This window comes from Phocoena sinus, chromosome 4, assembly GCF_008692025.1.
Source record: "Phocoena sinus isolate mPhoSin1 chromosome 4, mPhoSin1.pri, whole genome shotgun sequence".
Classification (NCBI taxonomy): domain Eukaryota; kingdom Metazoa; phylum Chordata; class Mammalia; order Artiodactyla; family Phocoenidae; genus Phocoena; species Phocoena sinus.
The window spans coordinates 107,388,269-107,407,624 of NC_045766.1; positions in this window are offsets into that span (position 1 = coordinate 107,388,269).

Below are 19,356 nucleotides of genomic sequence, written 5' to 3' on the forward strand. Positions count from 1 at the left end.
AAAAAGAATTCAGAGTAATGACAGTAAAGATGATCCAAAATCTTGGAAAAAGAATGGAGGCACAGATGGAGAAGATACAAGAAATGTTTAACAAGGATCTAGAAGATTTAAAGAACAAAAAAACAGAGATGAAAAATACACTAGAAGGAATCAGTAGCAGAATAATTGAGTTAGGAGAATGAATAAGTGTGCTGGAAGCCAGAGTGGTAGAAATAACTACCACAGAACAGAAAAAAGAATGAAAAGAAATGAGGACAGTCTCAGAGACCTCTGGGACAACATTAAAGCAGAAACATTTGCATTATAGGGGTCCCAGAAGGAGAAGAGAGAGAGAAAGGACCTGAGAAAATATTTGAAGATATTGTAGCCAAAAACTTCCCTAACATGAGAGAAGAAACACTCACTCAAGTCCAGGAAGCACAGAGAGTGCCATACAGGATGAACCCAAGAAGGAACATTCCGGGACACATATTAATCAAGCTCACAAAAATTAAAGACAAAGAATAAACATTAAAAACAACAAGGGAAAAGAAATACATAACATACAAGGGAATCCCCATAGGGTTATTGCTGATTTTTCGGAAGAAACTCTGCAGGCCAGAAGGGAGTGGCACGATATATTTCAAGTGATGAAAGGGTAAAACCTACAACCAAGAACCTTCTAGCCAGCAAGGCTCTCATTCAGATTTGAGGGAGAAATAAAAGATTTATAGACAAGAAAAGGCTAAGAGAATTCAGCACCACCAGACCAGGTTTGCAAGAAATGCTAAAGAAACCCCTCTAGGCGGGAAAGAGACTAGTAACTTAAAACAATATTGTACATATATAAACTGCTATATCAAAACCTCATGGGAACAGCAAACCCAAAAAATACAATAGATACACACATAAAACAGAAAAAGCAACCCAAACACAACACTAAATATGGTCATCAAACCACAAGAGAACAAAAGAGGAAGGAAAGAAAAAGACCTACAAAAACAATTAAGAAAATGGCAATAGGAACATACATATCAATAATTACCTTAAATGTAAATAGATTAAATGCTCCAATCAAAAGGCATAGACTGGCTGAATGGATACAAAAACAAGATCTGTTATATATGCTGTCTACAAGAGACCCACTTCAGACCTAGGGACACATATAGATGGAAAGTAAGGGGATGGAAAAAGATATTCCATGCAAATGGAAATCAGAAGAAAGCTGGAGTAGCAATACTCATATCAGACAAAATAGACTTTAAAATAGACTGTTACCAGAGACAAGGAAGGACACTACATAATGATCAAGGGATCAATCCAAGAAGAAGATATAACAATTGTAAATATATATATACATGCAACATAGAAGCACCTCAATATATAAGGCAAATGCTAACAGCTATAAAAGGGGAAGTCAACAGTAACACAATAATAGTGGGAGACTTTAACACCTCACTTACACCAATGGACGGATCATCCAGACAAAAAATTAATAAGGAAACACAAACTTTAAATGACACATTAAACCAGATAGACTTAGTTGATTTCTATAGGACATTCCATCCAAAAGAAGCAGAATATACTTTTGCTCAAGTGCACATGGAACTTTCTCCAGTATAGATCACATCTTGGGCTATGAATCAAGCCTCAGTAAATTTAAGAAACTTGAAATCATATCAAGCATGTTTGCAGTGGAACACCAAGGACTCAATTAATTCCAGTTTCTGGAAAAGACCCCATTAAGACAACTGATATTTGAGATTATTTATTTCTTAACTCACTTCTATGTTTTGTACACTATATCATGTATTAAGGTGTAGGTTTAAATAGTTACATTTTTTAACCTCATTAGTTTATCTCCCTCATATTTTGGCTTGAAATAATTGTGTTCATAATATGTCTCCCACTTCTATTGAGCTGATATTTAGAAATCCACATGAAATACCATTATTTATGTCAATATGTCATTGAAGGTATCATATATTATGTAATCTAAAGCCATTTCAAAAGGAATAATGCAATGAAGGGTTTTTAGAACTAGCAGAAGTTGCAGTTTCAACCCCCAGTGAAACGATACATTTCCTCCTTCCAAATGATGAGTATTTCATAATCCATCATGTTTTCTTATTCAGTTTTTAAAAATCCCAAAGTAAATCTTAATTTTTAATCACATAATATAAGTGTAGCTGGATGAAAAAATTAACTTAGCAGTTGGAAGCAGAATTTCTCTAAAAAAAGCTATCTTTGTTCTAGGCAAATGTTCCCCCAAAGTTAATATCTCATGAACCTTTGCAATTTCTACCATGGACTTATTCATCTTATATTTTTATCTAACAGTTTGTAAACTGACTCTTTTTAAAGTAATTTTATTTGAGAACAAAATTTTAATTGCCCTAAATGGGAAGAAATACAAACAAAAACAATAAAAAGTTTTTTATTTTTTTTTACTAGATGCATTTGCCTTCAGGAGCCCTAGTCTGAGGCTCGTTTATTTCATTTTTTCTTTTTTAATGTTATCAGCTAATGGTAGAAAATGTTAAAGACATAATAACCACAAACTGATCATTTCCTCTTGACTTCAGAGATATATTGAAAGAAATACATTTCTCATAATGGGATTTAATGCTCGTTAATGGTTTAGCTTGTTACTATATAACATTTTGTTCTTTACCATCTAAAATGATATCGGCTCTTTTGGGAAAGGATCATTAACAGGAGTTGGAAAACATTAAATACCTAAAATATTTTAAAATAAAATTGCACCATTTGGGGGGTTGGTAAAGTTGCTAGATGCAGTGTATCAGGGTGAGCAATAACAAGAGAGGGGTGGACTGAATTTTATGTTTAATTTTCCATTTAGGCATACATCAGTATGATATTAGACCCATTTGTCTCAAAAATTCAGTCGTTCACATACTTGAAGTTCATGTATGCAAGATCATGGGCAGTGTATTAAGGTATGCAAATCAGGAGAAGTGACTAAGTGCCATATCTACTTAGATATGCCATGAAAAAGGAATCACACATAAATGAAGGTGAGCCAATTTATAAAGTGAACCGATTTAGAAGAGTGAACTCTAAGGCAATCATGACAATGAGAACCTAAGTTAGCTGTGAATTTATAAAATATTGTGAAAGCATTGGACTTTCCATAAAGAGTGGCATAGATATTTTAGACATTTTATAGATATTAATGGCAGGATTGCTTCAGCTGACATTTGGATTACATATATTAGAGTCAATTTTTAAAATGTTACTTCCTTTGTATCATTTAAAAAGTTTTTAACATTTGAATTTCCCTGAACCTATTACAGTGTATACACTCATTTTCAGTTTGTTGGTTTGAACAAAATTTGATTTTTCTCCCAAGTCTCAGAGAGGATATTCAAGAAAGAAAATTTTACCCAGCTTTGAGATATAATTGATGTATGACATTGTGTAAGTTTATGGTGCACATCGTGATTTTATATATGTATAAATTGCAAAATCATTTCCATAATAAGTTTAGTTAACACATCCATCACCTCACATAGTTATAATTTGTGTGTGTTTGTGTGTTGGAAACTTAAAAAATCTACTCTTTTAGCAATTTTCAAATATACAATACAGTATTATTAACTATAGTCATCACGCTGTATATTACATCCCCAGAACTTATTCACTTTATAACTGGGAATGTATACCTGTTGACCACATTCAGCCATTTCCCCCATCCCTCACCCCTTACCCCTGGCAACTACCAATCTGTTCTTTGTTTCTATGTGTTTGTTTTTTTTTAAGATTCCACATGTCAGTGAGATCATACAGTGTTTGTCTTTCTCTGTCTATTTCACTTAGCATAATACCTTCAAGTTTCATCCATGTTGCTGCAAATGGCAGGATTTCCTTAGTTTTTATGGCTGAATAATATTCCATTGTATATGTATACCACATTTTCTTTGTTCATCTATTGGTGGACACATAGGTTGTTTCCATGTCTTGGCTATTGTAAATAAGGCTAAAGTGAACATAAGGGTGCAGATATCTCTTCAAGATAGTGATTTCATTTCCTTTGGATATGTATCCAGAAGTGAAATTTTTATATCATATTTTAACTTTTTACAGGAAACTTCATACTGCTTTCCCAAGAAAAATATTTTTATATTAGTTTTAAAGGCATAAATAAATCCCATAATTATGTGGAACTCTAATGAATTTAATATATAATTATTAAATATTTACTTCTTAGGAAAATTTTTCTACCCAGTTTTTCATGAATTTTTAAAACTTTTTAAGTTTTAAAAAATATATGTTTTAAAATATTTTAGAAATATTAATAAGTTGTGAGTGCATATGTAATTAAGCAATTGCTATAAAATCTTCACTCTGGGGGAAGTGGATTTAGACAGTATTTTTAATTGTGTTTTAAGTTTACTTAGCCTAATATGTTTGCATATATTTTAGAATACCTTCAAACTGTATTGTTTTAAAATATCAGTTTATCCCATAGTGTTGACACATTATATCTGGTCTTTGTGTTTTGTTAGCTTATCTTCTGTTTTGTTAATTATTTATGCACAGATTATATAAACGTGCCTGGATCTAAATCTCCTTCTCCCAGTTGATGTGACTTGGCAATATTTAAAATTTGAAAGCAAACAGAAGTTGTTTATTTGGAAAATAAAAATAGTTTGAAAATTTTTTAAAGGTTTATTTTATAGAATAGTAAAACTCCTATTTTTCTTGACTAGTAACTCATTTTTTTTTTTTTTTACATTTTTTATTGTTAAAGTTTGGGGCACAAATATTTTTATTTTATTATATCTAACTCAGTAGCAATTTTAGACTCTGTAACACCTGAATATTGTATAATTGTGTATGTATATGTTTTGACCACAAATACATATATCGCTAAATTAACATTTCACACAATGATATTTGGTGAATCTGTACAAGTGCAGTGACAAAAAAAGGAGGAGGTGGAGGTTTGTCCTTCAACTCCACAGAAAACAATTTTACATATTCAGGGAAAAGAGTCATTCACTGTAGACACAACCTATTTCATCATATTGCCATACCCAGACCTAAAATCAGGTTACTTCATACACCAAAACACAGGACACCTGAATAACCTACTTTTGATATGAAGAAAACAAACAAACAAAAAAGGATCTTTATATTTCATTCAGGAATCTTTATATTTCATTCAGGAATCTTTATTTTCCCACTTTGTCCTTAGTTCTAGAACTAGTGTTTAAATGATAAAATGCAAGGATTTGAGATCTGCCAGATCAGGGTTCAGTTCTTGATTCTGTTGTTTATTAAGTAAACTTGAAAACTATAAAAATGTTTGTGAACCTGCTTTTGTTAACTGTAAAATGAGTATAATAAAGTCTCATAAAATTATTATTCATATTAAATACATAATCCATGAAAATCTCTTGGTACATCATAGGCACTCTATAAATGGTAACCCATTATTGTTATTTATGACATCTCATGTTAATAATTTCCTTTAAATTTCTTCTTTCTCTCTCTAGGAGTTAGAATTGTTTTATGAATTTTTTATTACTGTTGGAAATTTTATTCTGAGTTTCACTCAACTAAAGTTTCCAAGCCCATTAGCAAAGCAGTTTCTTTGCTTTCCTTTTCCACTGAGTCTTATGTTGTACACCACTATTTGAACAATCCATAGAGAAGCTGCAGGGATACACAAAATACAAAAGAAATTCTTTATTTTGGAATGTATATTCAAGGCTAGCTACAGTGCTTTGTAGGTAATAAATGTGCAATAAATACATATTGAGTAAATGAATGAAAACTTAAATATTTTATTTCCTCTTTTATTTAACTTTCACTTCTGTCTTCATTTAGAAAGAGAAGTCTCATAGATTTGACTTGGAATGGAATTTGAGTTAGCAAGCATTGGACTCTCAGTATTTTCAACAAGTTCACACTGGGTCAGGCAATATTGTGTAATAGAGAGCCTGAGTTTGAGTTCTAGTCATATTATTTACCAGTTGGTTTGAACTCAACTTTTTTTGCCTCAATGAAATTGAAAAATAATGGTCACACTTACCTCAGAAGATTATTATGAGGATTAAATGAGATAGTGTAAGTATGCAAACCTTGCCAGAAGACCAAAAATTATTAACTCGTATTATTGTTGAAATAGTAATAATAGGAGATAAAACTTTCAAATGAAGGACTCACGGAGATTATTCAAAACTGGGCAGAATAGAAAGTTTATAAATAAGTTATATTGTCCAGAAATGAAGGATACTTCAATATGTTGTGACATTTTTATATATGAGATATAATTGGGGCATTAAAAAGAATGAGGCAGGGGCTTCCCTGGTGGCGCAGTGGTTGAGAGTCCACCTGCTGATGCAGGGGACACAGGTTCGTGCACTGGTCTGGGAAGATCCCACATGCCGCAGAGCGGTTGGGCCCGTGAGTCATGGCCACTGAGCCTGCGTGTCCGGAGCCTGTGCTCCACAACGGGAGAGTCCACAACAGCGAGAGGCCCATGTACGGCCAAAAAAAAGAAAAAGAATGAGGCAAATCTTTATGTACAGATATGGAAGGATCCTGAAGGCATATTAAGTGCAAAAAGTCAAGATATAGAGTAGTATATATAAAAGTTATCTTTTTTGAAATGTATTATGTCTGTCTGTAAATACATTGTTTCTTATATATGCATAGGACAGCTTGAAGGCTATGTAAGCAATTGATAATAATGTTTACTTTCATTTCTTCATTTGTTTCCCCTAACATTTTACTATGAAAAAACTACTGTACAATTGAAAGAAGTTTACAGTGAACTCCTGTATGTCCACCATAATGTTTACTTTCAAAGAGAACAGGTAGTAAGGAGAATTACTTTTCACTGAAGCTTTTGGTTTTTGTACGTTTTTGTCTCAGCTGCATATAAGCCACTCCAAACTTAACAGCTTTATACAGTTATCATTTATTCTATTTTCAGCTACCTGTGGGTTGGCTGAATTTCAGTTGATCTAGCCTTGGCTGAATTGAGCTTGAGTCTAAGCTGCAGGTTGGGTCCAGGTATATTCCATATATCTCTTATCCTTCTTGGGTGAGTGGGCTATCTAAAACATTTTCTGCCCATGATGATGCCAAAAGCACAAGAATAAATATCTCACCATGCAGGCATGTTTCAAGTCTTTGCTTCTGTCACACAGTTAATATTCCATTCATTAAAGCCTTTGACATGACCAAGCCTAAAATCTAGGGAAGAGACATACAGTCCACTCACTGTGAAACCAAATAAAGTTACATGGCCAAAACCAGCATCAATGGAGGGGAGAAGGATACCCCTACTCTTATGCAGGTAGGGAAAGGAATGATCAGCAGTCTAAAAATAATCTCCTCTACCATGTCTGTGAATGTATTTTATATATATATATATACAATCTTGTTGCAGACACAACAACAGCAAAGGGTATGAAAGAGTGTGTCTTTAGTCTAACCACAGGAGGGAGAAGTACCTGATAGTAGAAGTGTCAGAATAAAGATTCCTCATTTAGTTTTTCTATAGAGATGAGAAAAGCACAATATTTGACAACATTTGACAAGCTTATCATATGTAGAGATTATCTAAGTAGCTAAGATGACTTGAGGAGGAAGTAAAAAAAGAGGGGATTTTAATTTTGAAGACCCACTGTTATCTTACTCTAATCTTATACAGGGAATTTATTCTTAATAATACACAGTGAAAGAATGATTTTTGTCATTATTTTTACCATATAATTTATTATGAAAATAGTTTCCAGCCTGTTTTTGTGGGGACAGGTCATTTATTTAGTTCATGTTTCTGTGGTTGGACATTTTTCTAATGCTCAAATTTGCATTTGTTTGCTCCTGTTCTACTTGCAATTAAAAACAAAGCAGAACAATGGAGACACCCTGCAGTTTTCAGGCAATGTTGCATTATTTTTCTTCCACTGTGTTATATTTAGTTTTCATTAAAGATTAAGTAAATGATAGATTCATTTCAAAGTTATCCTGATTTTCAGTATTTTAAAGTTTATACATTAGAATTAAAAAGTCAGTCATTTGCATCAATATCATTATAGTGTTTTTAATCAGTCTTAGAAATTTGTTTTTCCTGAAGAAATTTGAACAAGTTTTTTTTCTGAAACCATATTAAGCGGTAGTGAGCTCTCTCCTTAGCAATGACTATCAGAAAGAACAGAGAATTACTGTGGTTTAAAGGTGTAGAACAATACACATGATGTTAATCTTGGTTCTACTTTGACCAAGTCACTTTGATTATTTTTACTACATCCTCATCTGCTAAATGAATATATTAAACTTGCCACCCCTATCTTAGTTTTGTATAAACATCTCATAGAAGAGTGTGGTACATCCAGAATGGAGTACATATGGCCACCAGAAATTTCCACTGTACCACAGTAGATGACCCAGATTTAAGGTGTTAAATAGACAAGTACAAGAGGAAAGGGACACCATTTTACCCATTGTGTAGCACACATTTGTTGGCAAAATCTGGTGGCCATATGGACTTTAGTCAAACTGTCAAAAGCATAAGTGGAAGAGGGAAAGGAACCATTTTACCCATGATATAGACACAAATTATTCAAAACCTGTTTGATCACATAAACTTGAAGAACTAAAGAAAGAATAGGATACTTTTAGGATTTTGAATACACTGGATCCAGTTTTGTCCCTCACTACTTCTGCCTATCCCAGCATCAGTAACTGAGAAAAAGGTAGTCGTTCACAAGTGGACATTTAGAAGAGCAACATGCCAAAGAAAAATTGCATCAGAGTTAAACAGGCAAGGAAGACATTATTCAAGACTATTGCAATAGGAGTGAGAGACTGAACTCAACTCCAATGAAACAAAAGGCAGGTGAGTTTCAAGCATTGGGATGATCTAGTGAAAGAAGACTGGAGGACTTTAGTGGGGAGATTGGTCAGTATGATCTGTGTTTGTGGAAGTTAGGCACCTACCCTCCCACAGAGACAGGGAGATAGGAGTGCTTTCTTTCTTGATGATTACATTTCAAAAGGACGGATTCTAGGCCCCTGCAAAGATGTTCCTGGGTTTTAAAACTGGGAGAAGATTTAGGTCTCAAAGGGGCAGAGGTAGAATTTACAACTGAAAGTTTTCTCAAGTAAATACTCTAAGAAATGGGAAGTCAGAAGCCTGTAGTCAGGGAGAAACCTATCTAAAGTTTAGTCAAGATGAGGGCTATATTAAGGCCAACCTGGTCATATGATAGGGTTAATTTGATTAATACAGACAGAATAGAAGAAATCTAGGAAAAGGATAGGGGCTAAAGAGAGGAACAGGTTCATTTTTTTTTTCATGCATAGTAAAATACAATAGGATGAAGGAGAAGTGTTTTTTGTCTTCAGGGGATTTTTTTGTTAGTAGGGACTATCACACACACACACACACACACACACCCCAATAACTATACAATAAGGTAAAATGGAATAAAAATTGTTCCAACAAAATGCTATAGAAGCCAAAGCGATAACGGTTTTCAAGATTATTTCATGAAGGTGGGTTGATGTCATGTAAAATCTGAAAGTTAATTAGAATTTGGTGAAAAGACAGAGTACAGAAGCCAAAAGAACTGCATTACCTTCCATTAAATATAAGAATACAATATTAAAAATACAATTGACGAGATCGGGCGCATTCAGGGTGGTATTGAGGACATGGGGAGGGGGAACGGTAAGCTGGGATGAAGTGAGAGAGTGGCATGGACATATATACACTACCAAATGTAAAATAGATAGTGGGAAGCAGCCACATAGCACAGGGAGATCATCTTAGTACTTTGTGACCACCTAGAGGAGTGGGATAGGGAGGGTGGGAGGGAGACGCAAGAGGGAGGAGATATGGGGATATATGTATATGTATAGCTGATTCACTTTGTTATAAAGCAGAAACTAACACACAATTGTAAAGCAATTACACTCCAATAAAGATGTTAAAAAAATACAATTGAAAAAACTGAATGTTTTTATTTGGACTTCATCTATTTATTTATTTTAAAAACTTCCATAGAGCACCAAATGTGTTATGCATCTGCTAGCCATTGTGGATTCAATGATAAATACTATATTATCCTCTTAGATTACTCATGTATTAATAGAATAACTGGCATATAAACCCACAATTACAAGAGGAAAATGTAGGTGTCATAATAATTGTAAGTAATGTGATGTGGAGACGCGTGAAAGGAGAGATCAACTGTACCTTTATATCAGAAAAGGTTTCAAAGAGATTGATGCATTCATAGGACAGAGGACTAAAATGCTTTCGTAGCACTGTGCTGGTAAATCAACCTTGCTAGGAAAATACAGAAATAAGTAAATAATGGGATTGAAGGGAGCTTGGGAGAAGTAATATCAGAAGACAGTTTAAATTTTTGTTTTCTTCCATTTTATCTCCGAACAGCAGTCAAAGTGATTATTTTAAATAATCAGTGAGATCATGTCACTTCTCTGCTCTAACCATTCTGTGGCTTCCCACTGTGTTTTAAATAAAACAAAAATTTATTTTCTTGGCATACGAGTCCTCTTTCTATTTTTCCAACCTCCAACTTAAGTTCTTTTCTTCTTGTTACTAATTTTAAAATTCACTGGTCTGTTTTCAGTTTCTAGAATGTGCCAAAGTTATCCTTCTCTCTGCTTCTCATGCAACTGGATTCTTCTCACCCTTCAGTTTACAGGATTAATGTCATTTCTCCATAGGCAACTTCCCTGAACATCTTATCGAAGTATCACGACCACCCATTATTCTCAGTTACAACATCAAGTAACTTCTGTTTTAAACTTACTAAATTTGTGATTCTATTAACCATGATTTATTTTTGTACCTTCTGTTTCTTCTGAAAGTGAATAATGTTAAGTTTTAACAAAGATTTCTGGAATGAATAAATGTACAGCTTTTGTCTAGAGTCCACAGAGGAAAAAAACAAGCAGCATATTGCATTATAATATAGTAATACTTGTATTTACATTTATAAAAAATTCTACAAACAAGCAAATAAATTTACATTAAAATATAATTCTTAAAAACTGAGGACAATCTAAAACAAATGAACATATCATGTTGGTGACATAACCACACTGACAAAAAAATTCATTTCAACAAGATTAATAATATGGTATTTTGTCTATACATAATTAAATGTAATGATTACAAACAAAGGAAACCTAAGATACTTTAATTTTATTTAGTTTTATTGCTCTAGTTAGGATATCACTATGATTATTTAAAATATGCTTACATATGTTACAGAATAAAGTAATAAAAAGTTAGTAATTTTAGAATTTTCAATGTAAAAGAGGAGAGATATAAAGTACAAAAATTTCAAAAAGGTAAAAATTATAGAATAGTGATTTTGATGTTAAATATAAACTCATAGTATGCTTTGTTTAAAATAAATTTCCCCAGCTCTGTCCACTAAAAATGCCAAGAAGCTATATCAACCCAATGTCTCTAACCTTCCACATGCATATGTTATGGTGTCTAAATATTATTCTCACTAAAAGTTATCAGGAATTCTTAGAAAAATAGCTTGTTCAGGTTTAGGTCAGGAAATGTACAAAAAGAACATAGAAGAGTTACTATGCTAGAAATAAAGGAAGGTATCAAAGGCTAATGTGGTCATGTCAAAAAATAACAGTTGACAACCTTAAGGAGATCCCACTGTCCATGAAGGGATTATTTAAGAACATGAAAAATAACTGCAATTAACTTAAAATATTAAACATACATTTTATATTCATACTGTTAAAATTTGCTCTCAAACAAATAGAAAGTCAAAAGAAGGAAAACCTTCTTTATCATTATAAAAGATATCAAGAACACCAATTATTTACTCAGAAAATCAGTCATAAAAGAAAAAAAGTAAGCATTTTCTTTCCTTTTTCTAGGAAATGTAGATTACTAAATAAACCTGGTTAATAAGAAAAAGTTCTTTATATGTGAATTTCAGTTGATATATATGAAGGAAAGATAGAATTAGAAATTCACCATCTTGCAATCACTACTGTAAAGATTATGTCAAGCAAGAATTATTATTTGTTCTAGTTCTGTGAAAAGTGTCATTAATATTTTGACATGGATTGCATTGCATGTGTAGATTGTCTTGGGTATTACGGTCATTTTAACAATATTAATTCTTCCAATCCATGAACATGGTATATCTTTCCAACTGTTTGTGTCCTCTTCAATTCTTTTTATGAGTGTTTTACAGTTTTATAAGTACAGGCCTTTTACCTCCTTAGGTAGATTTATTCCTAGGTTTTGTTTTTGTTTTGATGCAATTGTAAATGTTATTTTTCCTTAATTCTCTTTCTGATAGTTCATTGTTAGTATACAGAAACACAACTGATTATTGTATAGTAACTTTGTATCCTGCAATTTTACCAAATTCATTGATGAGATCTAATAGTTTTTTTGGTGGTGTCTTTAGGATTTTCTATGTATAGTATTATGCCATCTGCAAACAGAGAGAGTTCACATCTTTCTTTCCAATTTAGATTCCATTTATTTATTTATTTATTCTTGTCTGATTGCTATGGCTAAGATTTACAATAGTATGTTGAATAAAAGTGGCAAGAGTAGGCATTTTTGTCTTGTTCCTGATCTTAGAGGAAACCCTTTCAGCTTTCCATCCTTGAGTATGATGTTAGCTGTGGGCTTGTCATTTATGGAATTTATTATATTGAGGTGTGTTCTCTCTGGAAATAAAGAGCCCAAATAGCCAAAACAATCTTGAGAAAGAAGAACAAAATTGGAGGTATCATATGCCCTGATTTCAAACTACACTATACAGCTACAGTGATCAAAACAGTATGGTACTGGAACAAAAAAAAACAGACATGTGAATCAATGGAACAGAATAAAGAGGCCAGAAATGAACCCACACTTACATGGGCAATTACTCTATGACAAAGGAGGCAAGAATGTACAATAGGGGAAAGACAGTCTCTTCAATAAACAATGGTGGGAGACTGGAGAACTACATGTGAAAGAATAAGACTGGACTACTCTCTCACACCATGCACAAAAATAAATTCAAAATTGACTGAAGACTTAAATGTAAGACCTGAAACCAAAAAATCTCTAGTAGAAAACATAGGCAGTATGCTGTTTGACATCAGTCAGAGTATTTTCTTGGATATGTCTCCTCAGGCAAGGGGAAAAAAGAAAAAAATAAACAAGTAGGACTACATCAAACTAAAAAGATTTTGCACAGCTAAGGAAACCACTGGATGAGAGAATATTTTCACAAACAATATAATCAATAAGGGGATACTATACAAAATGTATAAAGAACTCATAGAACTCAACACCAAAAATACAGAGTTTGGTTAAAAAATGAGCAGAGTTTCTGAATAGATGTTTTTCCAAAGAAGGCATACAGATGGCCAACAGGCACATGAAAATGTGCTCAACATCACTAATTACCAGGGAAATGCTTATTAAAACCATAACATGTCAGAATGGTTATTATCAAAAAAACAACAAATAACAAGTGTTGATGAGGATGTGGAGAAAAGGGAACCCTCATGTACTGTTGGTAGGAATGTAATTTGGTGTAGCCACTGTGGAAAACAGTATGGAGAAAAATTAAAAATAGAACTCAAAAAATTAAAAATAGAACTACCATAAGATCCAGCAATTCCACTTCAGGATATTTATCTGAAAACACTAATTAGAAAATACGCATGAACCCCTGTGTTCACTGCAGCATTATTTACAATACCCAAGATATGGAAGCAACCTAAGTGTCTATCAATAGATAAATGAATGGAGAAGATACGGTATATATATACACAATGGAATACTACTCAGACATAAAAAAGAATGAAGTCTTGTTCTTTGCAACAACATAGATGGACATAGAGGGCACTATGTTAAGTGATATGTCACACAGAGAAAGACAAATATTGTATACTTTTACTTATATGTGAACAAACAAAATAGGAATAGAGTTATAGATACAGAGAATGAACAGGTGGTTTCCAGAGGGGAGGGGTGTGGGGGAAGGAAAAAAATAGGTGAGGGAGATTAAGGATATAAACTTTCGGTTGCAAAAGAATAGTCACAGGTATGAAATATATATTGTAGGGAATACAGTCAATAATTATGTAATATATTTGCATGGTAACATATCATAACTAAATACCATGGTAATCATTTTGAAATGTATAGAAATATCAGATGACCGTGTTGCATAACAGGAATTAACGGTGTTGTAGATCAGTTGTTATACTTCAGAAACAAACATACTCGGGAGCTTCAAGGTGGCGGAAGAGTAAGATGTGGAGATCACCTTCCCCCCCACAAATACATTATAAACACTTCTACATGTGGAACAACTCCTACAGAACACCTACTGAATGCTGGCAGAAGACCTTAGACCTCCCAAAAGGCAAGAAACTCCCCACGCACTTGGGTAGGGCAAAAGAAAAAAAACAGAAACAAAAGAATAGGGATGGGACCTGCACCAGTGGGAGGGAGCTGTGAAGGAGAAAAGGTTTCCACACACTAGGAAGCCCCCTCGTGGGTGGAGACTGCGGGTGGCGGAGCGGGGAAGCTTCAGAGCCACAGAGGAGAGGGCAGAGGGCAAAGCGGAGAGATGCCCGCATGGAGGATCAGTGCCGACCAGCACTCACAAGTCTGAGAGGCTTGTCAGCTCACCCGCTGGGGCGGGAGGGGGTTGGGAGGTGAGGCTCGGGCTTCAGAGGTCGGATCCCAGGGAGAGGAATGGGGTTGGCTGCATGAACACAGCCTGAAGGGGGATAGTGTGCCACAGATAGCCTGGAGGGAGGCCAGGAAAAAGTCTGGAGCTGCCGAAGAGACAAGAGACTTTTTCTTGCCTCTTTGTTTACTGGTGCACGAGGAAAGGAGATTAACAGCGCCACTTAAAGGAGCTCCAGAGATGGGCGCGAGCCACAGCTATCAGCGCGGACCCCAGAGACAGGCATGAGCCGCTAAGGCTGCAGCTGCAGCCACCAAGAAACGTGTGTGCAAGCACAGGTCACTACCCACACCTCCCCTCCCAGGAGCCTGTGCAGCCCGCCACTGCCAAGGTCCCGTGATCCAGGGACAATTTCCCCGGGAGCCTGCGGTGCACCTCAAGCTGTTGCAACGTCATGCCGGCCTCTGCTGCTGCAGGCTCGCCCCGCACTTCTGTACACCTCCTTCCCCCAGGCCTGAGTGAGCCAGAGCCACCGAATCAGCTGCTCCTTTAACCCCGTCCTGTCTGAGTGAAGAACAGACGCCCTCAGGCGACCTACACACAGAGGCGGGTCCAAATCCAAAGCTGAATCCCAGGAACTGTGCAAACAAAGGAGAGAAAGGGAAATCTTTCCCAGCAGCCTCAGGAGCAGCAGATTAAGTCTCTACAATCAACTTGACGTGCCCTGCATCTGTGGAATACCTGAATAGACAACAAATCATCCCAGGTTGAGAAGGGGGACTTTGGGAACAAAAAAATATATATATATATTTTTCCCTTTTTGTGAGTGTGTATGTGTATGCTTCTGTGTGTGATTTTGTCTGTATAGCTTTGCTTTTACCATTTGTCCTAGGGTTCTGTCTCTCTGGATTTTTGGGTTTTTTTTAGTATACTTGTTAGCACTTGTTATCATTGGTGGATTTGTGTTTTAGTTTGGTTGCTCTCTTCTTTCTTTCTTTTTTTTTACTTAAATTTTTTTTAAAAATAATTATATTTTATTTTTTATTTTCATAACTTTATTTTATTTTACTTTATTTTATTTTACTTTACCTCTTCCTTCCTTCCTTCCTTCCTTCCTTCCTTCCTTCCTTCCTTCCTTCCTTCCTTTCTTCCTTTCTTTCTTCCTTTCTTCCTTTCTTCCTTTCTTCCTCTCTTTCTTTCTTTCTTTCTTTCTTTCTTTCTTTCTTTCTTTCTTTCCTCTCCCTTTTATTCTGAGCCATGTGGATGACAGGCTCTTGGTGCTCCAGCCAGGCATAAGGGCTGTGCCTCTGAGGTGGTAGAGCCAACTTCAGAACACTGGTCCACAAGAGACCTCCAAGCTCCACGTAATATCAAATGGTGAAAATCTCCAAGAGATCTCCATCTCAATGCCAAGACCCATCTTCACTCAATGACCAGTAAGCTACAGTGCTGGACACTCTATGCCCAAAACTAGCAAGATAGGAACACAACCCCATCCATTAGCACAGAGGCTGCCTAAAATCATAATAATGCCACAGACACCCCAAAACACACCACCAGACATGGACCTGCCCACCAGAAAGACAAGATCCAGCCTCATCCACCAGAACACAGGCAGTAGTCCCCTCCACCAGGAAGCCTACACAACCCACTGAACCAAATTTAGCCACTGGGGAGAGACACCAAAAACAATGGGAACTACGAACCCACAGCCTGTGAAAAGGAGACCCCAAACACAGTAAGTTAAGCTAAATGAGAAGACAGAGAAACACACAGCAAATGAAGGAGCAATGCAAAAACCCACTGGACCTAACAAATGAAGAGGAAATAGGCAGTCTACCTGAAAAAGAATTCAGAATAATGTTAGTAAAGATGATCCAAAATCATGGAAAAATAATGGAGAAAATACAAGAAACGTTTAACAGGGATCTAGAATAACTAAAGAGCAAACAAACAGTGATGAACAACACAATAAATGAAATTAAAAATTCTCTAGAAGCAATCAGTAGCAGATTAATTGAGGCAGAAGAACGGATAAGTGACCTGGAAGATAAAGTCTAAACAACTACTGCAGAGTAGAATAAGGAAAAAAGAAGAAAAGAATAAGGACAGTCTCAGAGACTTCTGGGACAACATTAAACACACCAAAATTCGAATTATAGGGGTCCCAGAAGAAGAAGAGAAAAAGAAAGGGACTGAGAAAATATTTGAAGAGATTATAGTTGAAAATGTCCCTAATATGGGAAAGGAAATAGTTAATCAAGTCCAGGAAATACAGAGAGTCCCATACAGGATAAATCCAAGGAGAAACATGGCAAGACACATATTAATCAAATTATCAAAAATTATATTCAAAGAAAAAATATGAAAAGCAGCAAGGGAAAAACAACAAATAACACACAAGGCTGTCCCCATAAGGTTAACAGCTGATCTTTCTGCAAGCCAGAAGGGGGTGGAAGAACATATTTAAAGTGAGGAAGGAGAAAATCCTACAACCAAGATTACTCTATGCACCAAGGATCTCATTCAGAATTGATGGAGAAATTAAAACCTTTACAGACAAGCAAAAGCTAAGAGAATTCAGCACAACCAAACCAGCATTACAACCAATGCTAAAGGAACTTCTCTAGGCAGGAAACACAAGTGAAGGAAAAGACCTACAATAACAAATCCAAAACAATTAAGAAAATGGGAATAGGAACATACATACCGATAATTACCTTAAATGTAAATAGATGAAATGCTCAAACCCAAAGACATAGACTGGCTGAATGGGTACAAAAACAAGACCCATATATATGCTGTCTACAAGAAACACACTTCGATCCTAGGGAGACATACAGACTGAAAGTGAGGGGAAGGAAAAAGATATTCCATGCAAGTGGAAATCAAAAGAAAGGTGGAGTAGCAATTGTCATATCAGAAAAAATAGACTTTAAAACAAAGACTATTACAAGAGACAATGAAGGACACTACATAATGATCAAGGGTTCATTCCAAGATGAAGATATAACAATTGTAAATATTTATGCACCCAACATAGGAGCACCTCAATACATAAGGCAAATACTAACAGCCATAAAAGGGGAAATCGACAGTAACAAAATCATAGTAGGGGACTTTAACACCCCACTTTCAACAATGGACAGATCATCCAAAATGAAAATATATAAGGAAACACAAGCTATAAATGATACATTAAACAAGATGGACTTAGTTGATATTTATAAGACATTCCATCCAAAACCAACAGAATACACATTTTTCTCAAGTGCTCATGGAACATCCTCCAGGGTAGATCATATCTTGGGTCACAAATCAAGCCTTGGTAAATTTAAGAAAATTGAAATCGTATCAAGTATCTTTTCAGACCACAACGCTATGACACTAAATATCAATTACAGGAAAAACTCTGTAAAAACTACAAACACATGCAGACTAAAGAATACACTACTTAATAATCAAGAGATCACTAAAGAAATCAAAGAGGAAATCAAAAAATACCTAAAAACAAATGACAATGAAAACATGACAACCCAAAACCTATGGGATGCAGCAAAAGCAGTTCTAAGAGGGAAGTTTATAGCAATACAACCCTACCTCAAGAAACAAGAAACACCTCAAACAAACAACCTAACCTTACACCTAAAGTAATTAGAGAAAGAAGAGCAAAAAAAAACCCAAAGTTAGCAGAAGGAAAGAAATCATAAAGATCAGCTCAGAAACAAATGAAAAAGAAATAAAGGAATCGATAGCAAAGATCAATAAAACTAAAAGCTTGTTCTTTGAGAAGATAAACAAAATTGATAAACTGTTAGCCAGACTCATCAAGAAAAAAGGGAGAAGACTGAGATCAATAGAATTAGAAATGAAAAAGGAGAAGTAAAAACTGACACTGCAGAAATACAAAGGATCATAAGAGATTACTACAAGCAACTATATGTCAATAAAATGGACAAGCTGGAAGAAATGTACAAATAATTAGAAATGCACAACTTTCCGAGATTGAACCAGGAAGAAATAGAAAGTATGAATAGAAAAAACACAAGCACTGAAATTGAAACTGAGATTAAAAGTCTTACAACAAAAAAGCACAGGACCAGATGGCTTCACAGGCAAATTCTATGAAACAATTAGAGAAAAACTAACACCTACCCTTCTCAAACTCTTCCAAAATATAGCAGAGGGAGGAACACTCCCAAACTCATTCTACGAGGCCACCATCACCCTGATACCAAAAGCAGACAAAGATGTCACAAAGAAAGAAAACTACAGGCCAATATCACTGATGAACATAGATGCAAAAATCCTCAACAAAATACAAGCAAACAGAATCCAACAGCACATTAAAAGAATCATACACCATGATCAAGTGGCGTTTATCACAGGAATGCAAGGATTCTTCAATATACGCAAATCATACAATGTGATACACCATATTAACAAATTGAAGGAGAAAAAACATATGATCATCTCAATAGATGCAGAGAAAGCTTTTGACAAAACTCAACACAATTTATGATAAAAACCCTCGAGAAAGTAGGCATAGAGTGAACTTTTCTCAAAATAATAAAGGCCATGTATGACAAATCCACAGCCAACCTCGTCCTCAATGGTGAAAAAGTGAAAACATTTCCACTAAGGTCAGGGACAAGAAAAGGTTTCCCACACTCAC